Here is an 18,806-nt window from a genome sequence, read left to right on the forward strand (position 1 = left end):
CCGTACCTCTTGTAGCCAAACCAATTGAGCCTCTTCTTTGGAATTCTTCACCAACCTTAGCTCCAAGCCTTACCGAAGCTCCTCAAGCAATACCAATCTCCCAATTGTGCACCAACATCACCAAATACACTAACATAACCAATGTCACATACATACATCAACCTAGGGCTCATAAAAATGACAAATCACAAGAGTTTGAGCACTTCTTACCTCAGCCCATATGAAGTAGGGATAGAACCCACTTAGAATCCATGTTGGAGTATCCCTAAACACCCAAAATCACAAGATTTCAACACTAACTACCCAAAAACGTGTAACAGTGGGGAATTTCGAAAACTGGGCAGAGATGAATGAAATACTCACCACCAAACTTAGATAGAATTGTAGAGGATGAGAAGAGCAACGCGTGGCCGCAAACGGCTCGTCAATCGGAGCTCCGTAGCTCAAGTTATGGTGGTTTGAAGATCAAAGAGAGTTAGGTTTTCTCTCTTCTCAAATCAGCGCCCCAACCCTTCTTTTTAGGGTAAAATGAGCTGAAATGCTCACAACTAATGTTTATATATGTTGGATCTTGGGCCCACTTAGGCCCGGTTCACTTATTTTTGTCCATTGGCCCAATTTTGGGCCAAAACCTTTAAGATTAGCGCTCTAAATCGCACTTTAAATATTTCTACCTTTCCTAATTATAATTCCTCATTTCTTAATCTTATTTACCCATAAGCAATTTTCTCAGTTGTAGTACCAGACAGATCTCAGCCGGTACTGCCGGTCAAAATTCCACTGCGCACTTTTACGCAGAAAACTATATTTTTCGACTCGGAAAAATTCACTGAATCCAAATATCGTATTTAAATTATCAAATTCCAATTGCCAAATATTCCAACCATATTCGCTCCTATTTAACTTATTATTTACTAAATTTCGGTTAGACCGGGTATTACAAAACACGGTTGTAGCTTAGACTCAAAAGTGGCAGACAGCCACAATTGAAAAAATCAAACGGGACCGTCAACATTAGTGATTCTCTTTTTTCCCCTCACAAGGTCTGTGATCCAATCCAGAGTGAGATATAGTCGAGCCAAAAATAATTTGGCTAAACACAACTTTCTACCTTCAGCTAACATAATGGCCAATGGAAGATTAGTGACTTCGACTTGAATACTCCGGGCACAGAAAACAATGCCGCTCAACCAATAGAGAAGAAAGGCTATGTGCTCATTATCAGAAACATGTTCTTCATCTTGACCTTTGTTATTGAGAATGAAGCTCTGGTAGGTGGTGGAAGAGATATCAATGGCATACTCAACTTTTGTGGTCGACTTGGTAATAGTTAAAATTTTCTCTACCAAGGGAGGTAGGCCAGTTATAGCAGCTACATCCAGAAGAGTAGACGTAATCATACCATATGGGGTGTGAAAAGTATGAGAAGTCTCATCCCAGAAATACAATGCATCTTCCATTAGTCTTGAATTGACAGTGTAAGAGTTTTTACTAATTTGAATTAGATCGTATATTCCAATCTCTTTCCACAGGGTCATCTTCTCAGTTTCAATCCTATCTAACCAAGTACGGTAACCTCCAATGTTGGTCTTTGAGGGATTTTTGAATAGCCTGTTGTCAGAGTCAAAGTATCCAATGGGAATGGAGTCTTGAAAAGCAATGGATTTTCTTTGAAGGTGACCAGGAAAATAATTTTTTTATCTTGTTTGCGACTTTGGGAGAGATAATAGGGCCGATGAAAGTTGAGTCTACACTGTCAATGGTGAAAGGGAGTAGCACCTGAGATTCTCATATTTTTTATTTTGAGGCCTCTAGTTTAGAAGCAAAATCTTTGCCGTTTTTGATAACAAGCTTATCACAAATGACCACTTTAAATGAAGAAGGAGGACTTGTTGACAGATTGTGCCTTGAGGTAGCCATAAGAGTACAGGTTGAAAAAAATTCCAAGTATTGAGTGCTGAGGTTATCAACAATCAACAAACAAGCTATAAAGATAGAAAGTAATGCATAAGAAATGAATAAAAGATGAGCTTATATAGGTTTAATTTGGTTTAGACAGTAAGCAAGGACTTAACATGGAACAAGACTTAATACTGCTTGCATATATATATATATATATATATATATATATATATATATATATATATATAATTTAGCAGCCTATTTATTTAGAATTTTATCATAAATTCACAATAAGACCAAAAAGAAGAGATGCTTCTTTAGAAATTAGAACATTCTAACATTTTTTCAATTAAAAAAGACTAAGATAAAGAGCATTTGAATTCCAGCACATATGAACATGTCCAAGAAAGTAATTTGCAATTTTTGGTTGATAAAATTTAATACAATAGAGCATGCATGTATTTGAGGAACAGAGAACATATTGAGCAAGATCATAGTTTCAAAAAAAAAATAGCAACATAGTATAATTGAAGAATAAGGGTTCAACAGTCAAATATTAATTTGAGTCAAAGAATGTAAAAGAAAAAAAGAGAATGCTCTTCAGAGTAAGATTCTAGTACTCATAGATAACACAATTATTCACACCATTTTTGAGAATTAGGGTTCCTCTAAAAATCAACAATGAAAAAGAGAAAGATAAAAATGGAACTAACAATTAAATCCTACTTGAAATATTAAAAAAATTAGGTATAGTTAAACCCTTGTAAATGGAAGATACAGAGTTGAGAAAGAAGCTTCTGAATGTTCAAACATAATAATATAATTGAGAATTATAATATCTAGGTTGCAAGTTGTTAGTTCATAGTTTAGAGTACAAAAAAAAAAAAAAAAGAAGCAAAGAGCAATAATAACATGGAAGAGAAGAAAAGAAACTTACTGGTTGATGAGCAAATCAAGAGAGACGCAAAGAAAATTATTTAAAGGGAGAAGAACTTCATCGTTAAAATTAAAATGCTAATTTAACTTTTACTCACTGGTTGTGTTACACAGTTTTTTTATTTAAATAAATATATAAAATTATTAATTTCTAAAATGTGCATAGATGAAATTGTTGATAAAAATGCGCACAGTCAATTTACAGAAAGAGCTGCTCACAAAATAGAATTTGCTATCAACTCAGTCCAAGCGTCCACGAATGGAGGCCTACATAGCGGAGCTAGAGTTGGCGTCTGCGAGTTAGAGCCGTCATGTCCAATCACTTGGTGGCTCACGCGAATTGGAGCAACTCATCTGCGGTGCTAGCGAAATGGAGCACCTCTGGGGGCAACTACAAATTGGCCTAACCTAGTGATGGAAGCCACGAAATGAGGTATCTCATTGATGCCACCCATGAATTGGACATGGAAGCAATATAAAAGGGTTTCGGAAGACTAATTTCTTTATCTCTCATACAAAATTGATGTTGATGAGGTAGGAGAGAAAAATGAAAAAAAAGTGTAATATTATTGTTAAAATTTTTTTATTAAAATGAGTGGGAGTGGGATTAATATAAAAAAAAATCTTAGGATGTAGTATTAAACCTAATTTTATTTTTTTGAAAGCTTCACTTTTTTTTGGTTATTTTTTCTCTAAATGCAAATATGATTTTACCCTTAAACCCAGCTTTACCAAAAGCTACAAATTCTAGCTTCTGCGATTACTTTTTGTGGTTGAACTAAAATTTATTTTCTAGGTAAAAATTGTGTCCTTTATTATTCATATGATGAATTTTGTTTTTTCAATAATATTTTTTCTCCAATACTCTCCTATGCATATTATTATTATTCTTTATAAAACTCTTATTATTTTTTATTTATATGAATTTTTATACTGTTATTGTTATTTCTCTTTTGTATGGAATAATTTTTTTGTTTTGTATTATGATTCTATTAATCCTGTTAGAGTACTAAAGAATACTGAAAGTACTAAAAAATATTAAAATTATAAAATAATATAAAATAATTATTTAAATTATATTATTTTTTGTAATCTTTCATCTAAACGTGATTTTGAACAATATATCCAAACAATATTTAGTTTATAATAATTCATTTTAAATAAAATTATCAAACATAAATCACGTTAATATTAACTCACTTTTGATCAAAATTAATTTTATACAAACTTCCGTCAATATTTTATCCAGAGTCAAGTTTACTATAATTTCTTACTAATTTTTTTTATTTTATCAGTTTCACTTTATTAGTTATGGAATATAAAAAAATGCTTAGTATTATTTTGATTATTGTTTACGTTATTATTTTTCGTCTTTCTTGTTATTATTATTATTATTTTATATTAATATTTTTTATATGTGTTACTTTTCTATTGTTTTTTAAATAATTTTTTTTGTTTAATATATTATTCACTCTTTAAATTTATTAGATAAATATTTTTTATTATTTTAATATTGATGATATCTTATTTATATCATATTTTTTTTTACTTTAAAATTACTATAAAAAACTTTTAACATGTTAAATTATAAAAGCACACAATAATGAGGTATATATATTATCAGAAAAAACATAGTTCACAAAATAATGATAATAATATTAGCTTGCTTCAAAATGAGTATATATAAACTAAAATGCATGTTAGTTATTTACAAAAGATAATTTTGCTTAAATGTCATGGATATTCATATTTGTCTTTATTTTTTTTAAGTGGTAGGCCAAAATATAGATTTGGATCTGAAGAGGCCTTCATTTTCCTATAAATAGTGAAAAACAAAAGAAATGAGAATGCTTATTTTTTTTTTGTTTTTAAATATCAAATTATAAGGATAATTAATCAACAAAATAGGAGAATATATATAAAAATTGTGTACCTGAAAAAATCATTCGTAATTAATCATACATCTCCTTATCAATAACTTTTTGAGTCTTGAAAAATTGTCACATTTATTGACCATAAAAATAACTATATAAACGATTCAATATTATTCAATTAAATTGATTCTTTATTACAGGGACGAATTCAATTAATTCAATTAAAATCTGTAAAATTGAGATATCTTGTTTTGCACTGAATTTTCTGAAAAGATAACTAAAAGTGATATTAATCTTTGTTATGTATGACAAAATATAAATTAAATGATATTACATCTGATTTATTAGAAATTTATATTTAATAACAGTTACCTGCAATGATATTGTTTGTGATCAAAATGAGTTAATTGTGCTTTTCTGAGTATATGGCTGAGTTTTTTATCTTAAAATTTTTAAGTTAGGTGTCTTTTACTTGTTTTTCTCTTTTCTCATTAAATTCAAAAATAAAAAAAAATATTTTCTAACTTAAATTTAGTTAATTTTCAAAAATTATTAATAAAAATTCAGATTTTGATTTTAAATTTTTTATCTTATCTCATCTTAGTTTTCAAAATTTCAAAAATCAAATCTTTTCAAAATTAAAAATCTCATCTTTTTGAAAATTTTATCTTTTTTTTCAAATTTCAAAAAATTTTATCTTATTATTTTTTTCAATTTTCAAATTTAATAATTCAAATTTCAATTTTCAAAATCATATCTTTTTCAAAAATTAAATTTCAAAATCTTATCTTTTTCAAAGCTTTTTCAAATCTTTTTGTTTCTTATCTTATCTTTTCTAATTTCAAATTTTTAAATTAAATCTTTTTCAAATCTTTTTAATTTCTTTTCTTATCTTTTCTAATTTCAAATTTTTAAATTCAAATCCTTTTTTTCTCATCTTATTTTAAATTCAAAGCTTTTCTTAATTAATTATTTATCTTCTCTCTCCTCTTTTTCAAAACTTCCTAACTAACTCTTCTCTCTCTCAATTTTCGAAAACTTCTTCTTCTTCTCTCTCTTCTATTTTTGAAAATTTACTAACCAATTTTCAATTTTTTTAAATTATTTAACTTATTTTCGAAAATAATTAATTAATTAATAAATAAAATAAAAACAAAAATATTTTAATTCTTAACTATCTTTTCTATTTATACTTTTTCTCAAATTTACTTCTATTCATTCGAATTCTTCTTCTCTCTCATCTTCAATCTTCACTTTTCTACTTTCTTCTTCTTGCTTCACATCTCACTGGGAGTCTTCTATACTCAAATCAGACATAGAAGCTTCTTTGCTTTCTTTTCTTCTCTTCTTATTTATGACTAGGAACAGGAATAAAGAACCCCTCTTTAATCTTGATCCTGAACCTGAAAGGACAACAAGCTAGAGCACAACACTACGGAAGAAGCCTTTCAGAAAATCTTGACAAGAAATAGGAGACATGGCCGAACCTGAAGGTGATGCCAGAAAGGTCCTTGGTGACTTCACCATGCCTACCTCTGACTTTTATGGCAGAAGTATCTTTGTACTTGCTATTGGAGCTAACAATTTTGAGCTTAAGCCTCAGTTAGCATCTCTTCTACAGCAGAACTACAAGTTCCATGGACTTCCAATGGAAGATCCACATCAGTTCTTAGCTGAATTCTTACAGATCTATAATACTGTAAAGACCAATAGAGTAAATCCTGAAGCCTACGAGCTTATGCTCTTTCCCTTTGCTTTAAAAGACAGAGCTAAGTTATGGTTGGATTCTCAACCTAGAGAGAGTCTTGACTCTTGGAAAAAGCTGGTTAATGCTTTTCTGCCTAAATTCTTTCCCCCTTAGAGAATGAGCAAAATTAGAGTGGAAGTTCAAACTTTCAGACAAAGAGATGGTGAATCTGTCTTTGAAGCTTAGGAAAGATACAAGCAGCTGATAAGGAGATGTCCTCCTGACATGCTTTCAGAATGGTCTATCATAGGCGTGTTCTATGACGGTCTCTCTGAATTGTCCAAAATTTCTTTGGACAGCTCTACAGGTGGATCACTCAACTTGAAGAAAACACCTGCAGAAGCTAGAGAACTCATTGAGATGGTTGCTAACAACCAGGTCATGTACACTTCTGAAAGAAATCCTGTAAACCATGGGACCTCTTAGAAAAAAGGAGTTCTTGAAGTTGATACTTTGAATGCCATATTAGCTCAGAACAAGATCTTGATCCAACAGGTCAATATGATCTCCCAGCATTTGACTGGAAAGCAAGCTACAAATGGCAGTACTCAGGAAGCTTCTTCTGAAACAAAAGCTTATGATCCTGATCAACCCACGATGGAGGAGGTGAATTACATGGGAGAACCCTATGGAAACACCTACAACCCTTCATAGAGAAATCATCCTAACCTCTCATGGAAGGATCAATAGAAACCTCAGCAAGGTTTCAATAACAATCAAGGTCGAAGGAACGAGAATAGGTTCAACAACAGACCATCATTCCCATCTTCTCAAGGGAATATGGAAACCTCTAATAAGAACCTTTCTTACTTAGTCACCTTGGTTTCCAACCTCTCTAAAACCACTCACAGTTTCATGAATGAAACAAGGTCCTCCATTAGAAATTTGGAGGTACAAGTTGGTCAACTGAGCAAGAGGATCCCTGAGACTCCTCCTGACACTCTTCCAAGCAACACTGAGGTGAATCCAAGAGAAGAGTGCAAGGCCATAACCATAGAGGTAGAGGCCAAATCTAAGGAGACTGGGAAGGCATTGAACACCAGTGAAGAAGGTTTCACTGGGCGTTCAACGCCCATCCTGGCAGCAGAGCTGGCATTGAACGCCAGCCAGGAAGCACTGGCTGGGCGCTCAACGCCCAAACATCCAGGAATATTGGCGCTGAACGCCAGTGAGGAACACCTCACTGGGCGTTCAACACCCAAACATGCAGGCATTCTAGCGCTGAACGCCAGTGAGGAACCCCTCACTGGGCGTTTAACGCCCACACACCCAGGGAAGCTGGCGTTGATTGCCAGCAAGAACATCCCTGCTGGGCATTCAACGCCCAAAATGACAGAGGGACTGGCGTTTAACACCAGTAAGGGTGCACAGCAAGGGCGTTCAACGCCCAAGGAGCTAACAGAGTTGGCATTGAACACCAGTCAAAGCACACCTTCTGAATGCTCAAAACCCACTCAAGAACCCTCTATCCCAGAACCAAGGAAGCCAAAGCTCACATAAAGACCATAGAGGTTCCTTTGAATGCACTTCTGTAGTGCATAAGTTCTGATGGCTACTCATCCTCTGATGAGAATGAAGACACCAGGGAAGAGCAAGTTGCTCGGTACTTAGGAGCTCTTATGAAGCTGAATGCCAAGTTATTTGGTACAAAGCCTTTGGAGGAAAAACCTCCATTACTTTCCAAAGAACTCCATGCTTTGGCCCAACAGAGGCTACCTCAGAAGCTTCCAGATCCTGGACACTTCCTTATCCTTTGCACCATAGGTACCATGACCTTTGAAAAGGCTCTGTGTGACCTAGGGTCAAGTATTAACCTCATATCACTCTCTGTAATGGAGAAGCTGGGAATTCTTGAGGTACAAACTACAAACATCTCATTAGAGATGGCAGATAAGACCATGAAGAAGCCATATAGCTTAGTAGAAGATGTCTTGGTAAAAGTTAAAAAGCATTACATCCCTGCAAACTTTATAGTCATGGATATTGGAGAGGATGAGGATGACTTTGTCATCCTTGGAAGACCTTTCCTAGCCACTGCTAATGCTATCATTGATGTGGCTAAGGGAGAACTGACTCTACAACTAGGGGAGGATAACATCTTGTTCAAAATGCCTCATCTCAATTCTCCCTCTGACAAAAGAGAGATAACTGTGCAACACTTAGTGTTGCAACCTTCTCTTTCTGTGTAGAGCTTTGCAGAGCCCCTAAATATCAATTCTAAGTTTGGTGTTGGGCAGCCATCAACAAGCTCTAAGCACAAAGGTACTAAGAAGAAAGTACCTAAAGGATGGAGGGACAAGAAAGTCCCAACTGAAGGCCTCTCACCTGACATGAGAGTTGTCTTCACCAAGAAGCCAGTCTTACCACATACAGTGAGTCGTATCCTGTCTTTAGAGCATGTGGAGCTCATTTATGAGAAGACAGGAAGAAAGTTCACTGTAAAAAGCAAAAAATCTGAGCCCATACTCACCTCCGTAAGGAGCTAACTGTCAAGCTAATGACGTTAAAGAAGCGCTTGTTGGGAGGTAACCCAACCTTAATTAATTATTTATTTCTATTTTCTTTCATTTTGTTTTTTTTATTTATTATTTAGGTTTATAATCATATACAGCAGTCAGAACAGAGACAGAATTGTTAAGCAGTAAAAACAGAACACTCTGGATGGAGTGTTGTTGAAGTTGAACGCTAGCCAGGGTATCCCTGCTGGCCGTTCAACGCCCCTCATGGGCAGCTGATAAAATACTATTTTATGGTTTATCTTGAGCTCAATTGAGTGGTTTTTATCTACTCTTTACCCACTTATTCATACTATTTGCATGGTTTTACATTTGCCTTCCTAATTATGTGCTTTGATTGAAAACATGTTTCTTTGGATTTATATTTGCTAATATTAATCCTCTCTTATTACCATTAGATGCCTTGATATGTGTGTTAAGTATTTTCAGATATTATAAGGCAGGAATGGCTTAGAGGATGGAAAGAAAGCATGCAAAAGTGGAAGGAATACAATAAGTTGGAGAAATTGCTAAGCTGTCCAGCCTGACCTCTTCGCACTCAAACGGCTATAACTTTAGCTACAGAGGTCCAAATGACGCGGTTTTAGTTGCGTTGGAAAGCTAACGTCCGGAGCTTCGATTTGATATATAATCTGATATAATTTCTTTGACGCTAGGCAACGCGAATGCGTGATCCATGCGGTCGCGTCGCAGTGACAAAAAACCAGCGTGGCAAAATTCGAAACCAGCGAATTCTGGACTGTTTTTGACCCAGTTTGCGGCCCAGAAAACACAGATTAGAGGCTATAAAGTGAGGGAATGCATCCATTCATAATTAGGCTTTTCATTCACAATTTTAGGAGTAGATGTAGTTTTTAGAATTAGGATTCTTTTCACTTCATGATTATTTCATCTTTTGCGATTACAGGTTCAATGTTCTTTTTATTTATTTTCTCAATTTAATTTATGAATGTCTATGTCAGATTTAAGTTCTTTTGTGAATGCAATTTGAGGTATTTCAGATTTAAGATTGCTTTGCTTTATTTATATTGATGCTTTTAAATTTATGTAGATATTTTCCCTTTTGGCTTTGGTTAAATAATTGGAAACACTTGAGTTATCAAACTCATTGTTGATTGAAAATTAGATTTCTTCATTTCATTAATTCAAGTTCCAATAACTCTAGCCTTTCCCAAGGAAAGACTAGGACCTGAGGAATCAGAATTAATTCATCCACTTAAATTACCTTCATAGTTAGAGGTTAACAAAGTGGGAGAAAAATCCAATTCTCATCACAATTGATAAGGATAACCAGGATAGGACTCCCAGTTCCTCATACCTTGCCAAGAGATTTTATTATTATTATTTTATTTTACTTTTCATATAACATATTCCCACCTTACTTCCAAAACCCCAATTTACAAACTCATAACCAATAATAAGAACACCTCCCTGCAATTCCTTGAGAAGACGACCCGAGGTTTGAATACTTCGGTTATCAATTTAAAAAGGGGTTTGTTACTTGTGACAACCAAAACGTTTGTATGAAGGGATTTCTATCGGTTTAGATACTATATCTACAACGCGACTGTTTTTATGACATTCTTTACTGGCAAAAATCCTAACGTCAAAATGGCGCCGTTGCCGGGGAATTGCAAACGTGTGCCTTATTATTAGTTAATGTAAATATTTTCTTTTGCTTGTTTATTTGTTTTTATTTTTATTTTTTTCTTTTTTTTCATAAATTAAGAGGTTATTGGTTTTTATTTAGTTATTAAAAAAAAATTTTCAAAAATTTGTTCTTAGTGTTCATCTTGATCTTCAAGTTGTTCTTCACGTTCATCTTGACCTTCAAGCTGTTCTTAGTTGTTTTCTTCGTTTTGATCTAAAAATTTGAAATTTGGTGTCATTTTATTGTTTTTCTCTTTCCACATTAAATTCAAAAATATTTTTCATTAATTTTTTTCGAAAAAAAATAATTTTCAGATTTTTATTTTTAAAATTTTTATCTTATCTTATCTTATTTCAAAAATCAAATTTCAAAAATTCAAAATTCAAATTTCAAATTTTAAAAATTCAAAATTCAAATTTCAAATTTTAAAATTTCAAATTTCAAATTTCAAATTTTAATTTTCAAATTCAAAATTTATATAACCTTTTAATTTCAATTTGTTTTTATTTTTGTTTTTAATTTTTATTTGCTACTATGAACTCTCACCCCTTTGGCTATGAGTCTGGTTACAATTATGTTGCAGGAAGAAGAAATTACAATGAGAACAGGCATCAAGGTTGGAACAATCAAAGATAGGAGGAGCCACAAGGATTTGATCAACCCTCATGGCAACAACCACCCCCAATGGACTATCAACAACCACCACCATGTGCCTATGAACCCTTTCCCCAACATAACTTTGGACCACCATACTCACAAGCCTCTTTCCGCCATTCACCTCCATATGACCCTAACCCTCAACCACCATACCAACCACCTTATGAGCCATATGAACCATATATTGAACCACCTCAATTCCAATCCAATCACTTCCAATCACCACCACTTTCCTATGTATCATGTCCAAGTCCGGCAACCCGAGAAGCAGAGGTTCGCCTAAAGGAAACAATAAATAAATTTCAAACAACCGTTCGACAACTGGAGCAAGTAGTAATTCAATGGGTTTTTAGGCGCTCAAATACACAAGGATCAGCCACAGCCCCATGTGAACAGTCTAACGAAAAGCGTAGCAGGAAGGAGATACTAGAGGCTCCAGTGGACAAGACAGAGCATGAATTCATACTTGAACAAGTAGAAGAAGCTGTCATCGTTCAAGAAGAAGAGTTGGTTGAAGACTTAGGAGATGCAGAACCTCCATGGGAAAGTCCAGTCATAGAACCCCCTTCCAAGACGTTTGAAATTGATGCTGAGAAGGGTGTACAACCTCCAAGGCATATCACAGTTGAAGACTTGGAAGAGGTTGATCAAGCGATGGAGATTCAAGAAGAAGAAACACAACCTCCCATGCCCTTGGAAAGCAATGAAGAGAAGATTGAATTGGAAGAAAGCTACCAAGAGGAAGAGGTTGAAATTGAAGAAGCTTGCAAAGAGGTAGTAATTATCAGAAGAGCACAAGGGAGTGGAGCTTGCAATTTCATTAAAAACACCTCCCCCTAAGTTGCCATCATCCTTCACAACATTCAAGTGGGTAAAATTCATATCCCTTAGCTTTCTAATTCCACTTGAATATGGGCTACTGGAGACGGATGGTCAACTTAGAGCTCTTTGTGGCATTAAGAGTAAGAGGAAGATGGTCAGTGGTAAGAATTATCCTGCAAGGTTCATTATGGTTGGAAGCTTTAAGTTTAAACGCAAAGGTTGGTGTAAAGCTCAACTGAATGGGTTTAGGAAGTTGTTTGGCCGCTTTAGTAAGAATTCAGATTGCTTGCTACCCAGATGGAATCATGATAATTAACACAAAGATGGGTGTAAAAGCAAGATTTGGGATCCTGGAATCTGCTCTGACTCTTGGTACCCCGGGAGCCTAAAAATCTGTTTGAAGCTTCTTAAGGGCTTTACATGCTTAGTTTGGGACCCCGGAGGTTACTGGAGCTACAAACATTGGTGGGAATTCCTGGATGAATACAAGCATAAGCCACCATAACAGGGAGCTCACCAAATGTCCAACTTAAGGACTCTAACTAAAAGTGCTAGGTGGGAGACAACCCACCATGGTATGATCGTTCCTTCTTTATTTTTTATTTAGTTTTATTTGTTTTCAATTTTTATTTTATTATATTGAACCTGGAGTTTTGCATCACATTCATATTAACATTACATTCTGCATTTTTTCATATTTAAAAAAAAAAAGCGAGCACGCGACGCGACCGCATCAGCGACGCGTCCGCATCGCAAGGAGATGGGAGACAATATTAATATGAACAGAGAGTTTCGCAGGAGCAGCGCTGGAGGCGTGCCAATGGCACAAATCACCCCACGCGACAACGTCGCTGACGCGACCGCGTCATATGGGAATAATGGCCTCCCACGCGACTGCGTCACCCACGCGGCCACGTGACCTAAAATCGGCGTAAAAAGGGTGTATGGCAGAAAGTTGAGCTGGAGTTGGGCTGGACCCGTGCTAGTAGCACAAGCCCTGCCACGCGAACACGTCACCCACGCGTCCGTGTCATATTGGAAATAAGGCCACCTGCGCAATCGCGTCGACCACGCGACCGCGTCACCCTGAATTTTGGCAATATTAAGGTTTGAACAGAGAGTTGTGCGACCGCGAGGCTGCACTCGCGCCACTAGCACAAATCGAGTCACACGATCACGTGCCCCACGCGTTCGCGTCACCCAACCTTATCACGCACCACGCGACCGCGTCACCCACGCGACCGTGTCGCCAGCATCGCACAACCTATCCAGATTAGTGCCAATTTTCTTATCTTTTCTTCTCTGAATCCTTATTCTTCTTATCTTTTCTTATTTCTTTCTTCTTCCTTTCTTATTTTCTCTCACTTCCATTCTATTTTATTTAATTTATTTGCATACTTTCATTCATTGCATATTTTTATTTTTCTAAATTTATTATTTTTCGTGTTCAAAAGTTCTTATTCAACTGTTACATCTTTTCTTGAATTACTTTGGTGCTTAATAACTTGTTTTACACTGTGGGATGATATTAATTATCTGCCAATGCCAATCTTTTATAATACTTGCACTTCATTTGCATTTCCATGAACTTACATTGTCTTTCATTACCTACTCTCTCCTCCCATTGTTACAAATTTTTGCACTCTTGATCTGCCATGTACTTCTATTGTTTTCTCACTTGCATGTTGTAGCTACCATGTAATTGAGACCCTTATTATCTGGCATTAACACCCATATTTTATTTATTTTTTATCTTTATTTTTGGGTTACTTTTTCTTTTCCCTCTTCTTTCAGGATGGCCACCACAAAGGGAGAGGAAAAGCTTCTTAATGGGAGAGACAAACAAGTTCCTACGCACATTCCTTGATGAGAGGAGCTTTAGTTGAAGCAACCCGTCCACTTGCACATCTTAGCATGCACCGAGGACGGTGCAATCTTTAAGTGTGGGGAGGTCGATACCGATCTCCATGGGTTAGTATTTTCTTATCAACACCAATATTTTATTTTCCTTGTTAGTTGTTGCATTTGCATGTTTGATTGCATATTTAATTGATTTTGTGCATTTAGTTACTACTTGGTTAAAATAATAAATTTCTTTGTAAGACCCTATTTTTGAAAAATTTCACTAATTTAAATAAAAAAAATTATTAAATTTTTTTTTTGTGTTAAATTTGTTTGAAGTTGTATTTGGAACATGGTTTTTGAGCCAAAGAACACACAACCTGTGAGATTTGAGCTTATTTATATGGTTACATTATTTAACCATAAATATTTTATTCCTGTGTGTTTCCTTCTCTATGATTATAATCTATTTTTTTGTTCCATTCTATATGTCCAATATTTAGTGTATTTACATGCTTGTATATGATTGAGGCCTTGTTTGATTTTAGCTCAGTTATCCCAAAATTAGCCTACCTTTTACATCACCCTTGTTAGCCCCCTTGAGCTTTTAAATCCCTTCTGTTTTATAACCACATTACTAGCCTTAAGCAGAAAAACAAAATAAGAATCCCAAGTTGAATCCTTGGTTAGCTTAAGATAGATATTGTGTAAAATTTAAGTGTGAAGAATTTTATGGGAACATGGGATGATATGAAAAAGTAGCGGATTAAATTGAATAAGTTATTTGAAAATTTGGGAAGCATGCTCATGTGAAATCAAAATAATTAAATTGCCATGTGAATTGAAGAAAAATATATTAAGTAATTAAATAAGGGGATACAAAAAAAAAAGAAGAAGAAGAAAAGAAAAATGAAAAAAATATATTACCCCAAATGCAAAATAAAAAGAATCAATGCACATGGGACAAAATTCAAAAATAAGTTTGATACATGAGCATGTAATACAAAAGTGGGAAAAATTTGGGTAGTTAGGTAAAGTATTTTAAAATTGTATAAAGTATGTGTATGTTAGGTGAGATCTTAGACTAATCAAGGATTCACTTTACTAGCTCACTTAGCCTTATATATACCCTTACCTTTACCTCAACCCCATTACAACCCTGAAAAGACCTCATGATGTTTGCATTGGTATGCTAAATATTTGTTGATTGGTTAGATGAAGAACAAGGTTTAGAAAGCATGATTAGAGAAGAGTAGAGTGATTGACCCTAGACACTTGAGAGATTAGAGCGATATATACTACCAGTGAGGGTTCAATGCTTAATTCTATGTTCCCTGCTTTCATGAGCTATCTTCTTACAAGTTTACTTGTCTTTATTTTATATGATTTGAATTAGTGGAATTTGAATTATTTTTGTCTTGGAGAACTTGTTTACTTTTAACCAAGTAGGTAGAAACATTGCATTCATGTATATAGGTTGCATTTCATATATTCTACCATTCCTCTTCATCTTTATAGCTTCTCTTGAACTTAGCATGAGGACATGCTAATGTTTAAGTGTGGGGAGGTTGATAAACCACTATTTTATGGTTTATCTTGTGCTCAATTGAGTGGTTTTTATCTACTCTTTACCCACTTATTCATACTATTTGCATGGTTTTACATTTGCCTTCCTAATTATGTGCTTTGATTGAAAACATGTTTCTTTGGATTTATATTTGCTAATATTAATCCTCTCTTATTACCATTAGATGTCTTGATATGTGTGTTAAGTGTTTTCAGATATTATAAGGCAGGAATGGCTTAGAGGATGGAAAGGAAGCATGCAAAAGTGGAAGGAATACAATAAGTTGGAGAAATTGCTAAGCTGTCCAACATGACCTCTTCGCACTCAAATGGCTATAACTTTAGCTACAGAGGTTTAAATGACGCGGTTCAAGTTGCGTTGGAAAGCTAACGTCTGGGGCTTCGATTTGATATATAATATAATATAGTTTCCCTGACGCTAGGTGACGCGACCACATGATCCATGCGGCCGCGTCGCAGTGACGAAAAATCAGCATGGCAAAATTCGAAACCAGCGAATTCTGGACTGTTTTTGACCCAGTTTGCGGCCCAGAAAACACAGATTAGAGGCTATAAAGTGGGGGAATGCATCCATTCATAATTAGGCTTTTCATTCACAATTTTAGGAGTAGATGTAGTTTTTAGAATTAGGATTCTTTTTACTTCATGATTATTTCATCTTTTGCGATTACAGGTTCAATGTTCTTTTTATTTATTTTCTCAATTTAATTTATGAATGTCTATGTCAGATTTAAGTTCTTTTGTGAATGCAATTTGAGGTATTTCAAATTTAAGATTGCTTTACTTTATTTATATTGATGCTTTTAAATTTATTTAGATATTTTCCCTTTTGGCTTTGGTTAAATAATTGGAAACACTTGAGTTATCAAACTCATTATTGATTGAAAATTAGATTTCTTCATTTCATTAATTCAAGTTCCAATAACTCTAGCCTTTCCCAAGGAAAGACTAGGACCTGAGGAATCAGAATTAATTCATCCACTTAACTTACCTTCATAGTTAGAGGTTAACAAAGTGGGAGAAAAATCCAATTCTCATCACAATTGATAAGGATAACCAGGATAGGACTCCCAGTTCCTCATACCTTGCCAAGAGATTTTTTTATTATTATTTTATTTTACTTGTCATATAACATATTCCCACCTTACTTCCAAAACCCCAATTTACAAACTCATAACCAATAATAAGAACACCTCCCTGCAATTCCTTGAGAAGATGACCCGAGGTTTGAATACTTCGGTTATCAATTTAAAAAGGGGATTGTTACTTGTGACAACCAAAACATTTGTACGAAGGGATTTCTGTCGGTTTAGAGACTATATCTACAACGCGACTGTTTTTATGACATTCTTTACTGGAAAAAATCCTAACGTCAGCAGCATTGCTGGCGTTGAACGCCAGCCAGGGAGCAGCCCCTGGGCGTTCAAATGCAAGTGCAGAGAAGCAGGGAATCTGAATTCCCTAGCCTCTCAGGACCAGTGGGTCCCACAGTATCTTCACCTACCCCACTTACTTTCTCACTTCCCTACACACACTTCCTTATAAACCCCAACCCAATCACATCCATATCACTTCCCCACACCCATCATAACTCCCACCAAACCCCACCCACTTCAAAATTAAATTTCTCACCCAAAACCCCACCCATGACTGAACCCTAACCTAACCTCCATTCTATAAATACCCCTCTTCATCACCCTTCATACACACACCTCTCATACACTCTTACACCCCACTAGGCCGAATTGCCTTCTCCTTCTATCTTCTTCTATTTTCTTCTTCTTCTACTCCATTCTTCTCTTTACTTTATATTTGTTCGAGGACGAGCAAATTTTTAAGTTTGGTGTTGGAAAAGCATAGCTTTTTTTTTCTTTCTATTACCATTCATGGCACCCAGGGTTAGAGAATCCTCTAGAAAGAGAAAAGGAAAGGCAGTAGCCACCACTTCTGAATCTTGGAAGATGGAGAGATTCATCACCAAAGCTCACCAAGACCACTTCTGTGAAGTCATGACAGAGAAGAAAGTGATCTCTGAGGTCCCTTTCAAGCTCAAGAAGAATGAGTATCCAGAAATCTGAAGAGAGATCCGGAGAAGAGGTTGGAAAGTCCTAACCAATCCCATTCAGGATGTTGGAATTCTAATGGTGCAAGAGTTCTATGCTAATACATGGGTTACAAAAAACCATGACACTAGTGTGAACCCATATCCAAGGAATTGGAGCACCATAGTCTGAGGGAGAATCTTAGATTTCAGCCCGAAAAGTGTGAGGTTGGCTTCAACTTGCCTCTGGCAAAAGGAGACCCACATCTTTACACTAGGAGAGTCAATTTTGATCAGAGATTGGATCAAGTGCTCTCAGATATCTGTGTGGAAGGAGCACAGTGAAAAAGGGATTCCCAAGACAAGCTCATTCAACTAAGAAGGGTTGACCTTAAGCCCATAGCTAGAGGATGATTGTAATTCATCCAAAGATCCATCATTTCCACTAGTAATCGGTCAGAAGTAATTGTTGACAGAGCCATCATGATTCATTGCATCATGATTGGAAGTGAGGTGGAAGTACATGAGGTAATTCCTCAAGAATTGTACAAGGTAGCTGAGAAGCCTTACACCAATGCAAGGTTGGCATTCCCACACTTCATCTGTTATCTATGCAATTCAGCTGGAATTGTCATAAATGGAGATATCTCCATTGGGGAGGACAAGCCCATCACTAAGAAGAGGATGAAGCAAACTAGAGAGCATGCACAAGAGCATGTATAACTGCCTCAGTATGAGATCCCTGAGATGCCTCAAGGGATGTATTTTCCTCCTCAAAGCTATTGGGATCAATGGAAAACTTCTCTTGGAGAGCTAAATACTAATATAGAGCAATTGAGGGTGGAGCATCAAGAGCACTCCATCACCCTCAATGAAATAAGAGAAGATCAAAGAGAGCCATTAGAGAAGATCAAAGGGCTATGAAGGAAGAACAACAAAGGCAAAGGAGTGACATTGAAGAGATCTAGCATCACATTGGATCCTCAAGGAGGAGCACTAGCCGCCACCATTAAAGGTGGACTCGTTCTCTTTTACTCCCTTTCCCTTTTATTATTTTTCTATTTTCTATGTTATTTTTTCTGTTCTCTTGTTCTTGTTGCATGATCATTTGCATTGATGTCTTAAAGATGTAAAATGTTCCATATATCTCTCATCTTGCTTAAAAAAATTTAATTGAAAAGAATTGAGAGATACATGAATTTCAAGTTTAAAATAAGAGTAGTTCAATTAT

The sequence above is a fragment of the Arachis hypogaea genome, chromosome 20 (assembly GCF_003086295.3).
Source record: "Arachis hypogaea cultivar Tifrunner chromosome 20, arahy.Tifrunner.gnm2.J5K5, whole genome shotgun sequence".
Lineage (NCBI taxonomy): Eukaryota > Viridiplantae > Streptophyta > Magnoliopsida > Fabales > Fabaceae > Arachis > Arachis hypogaea.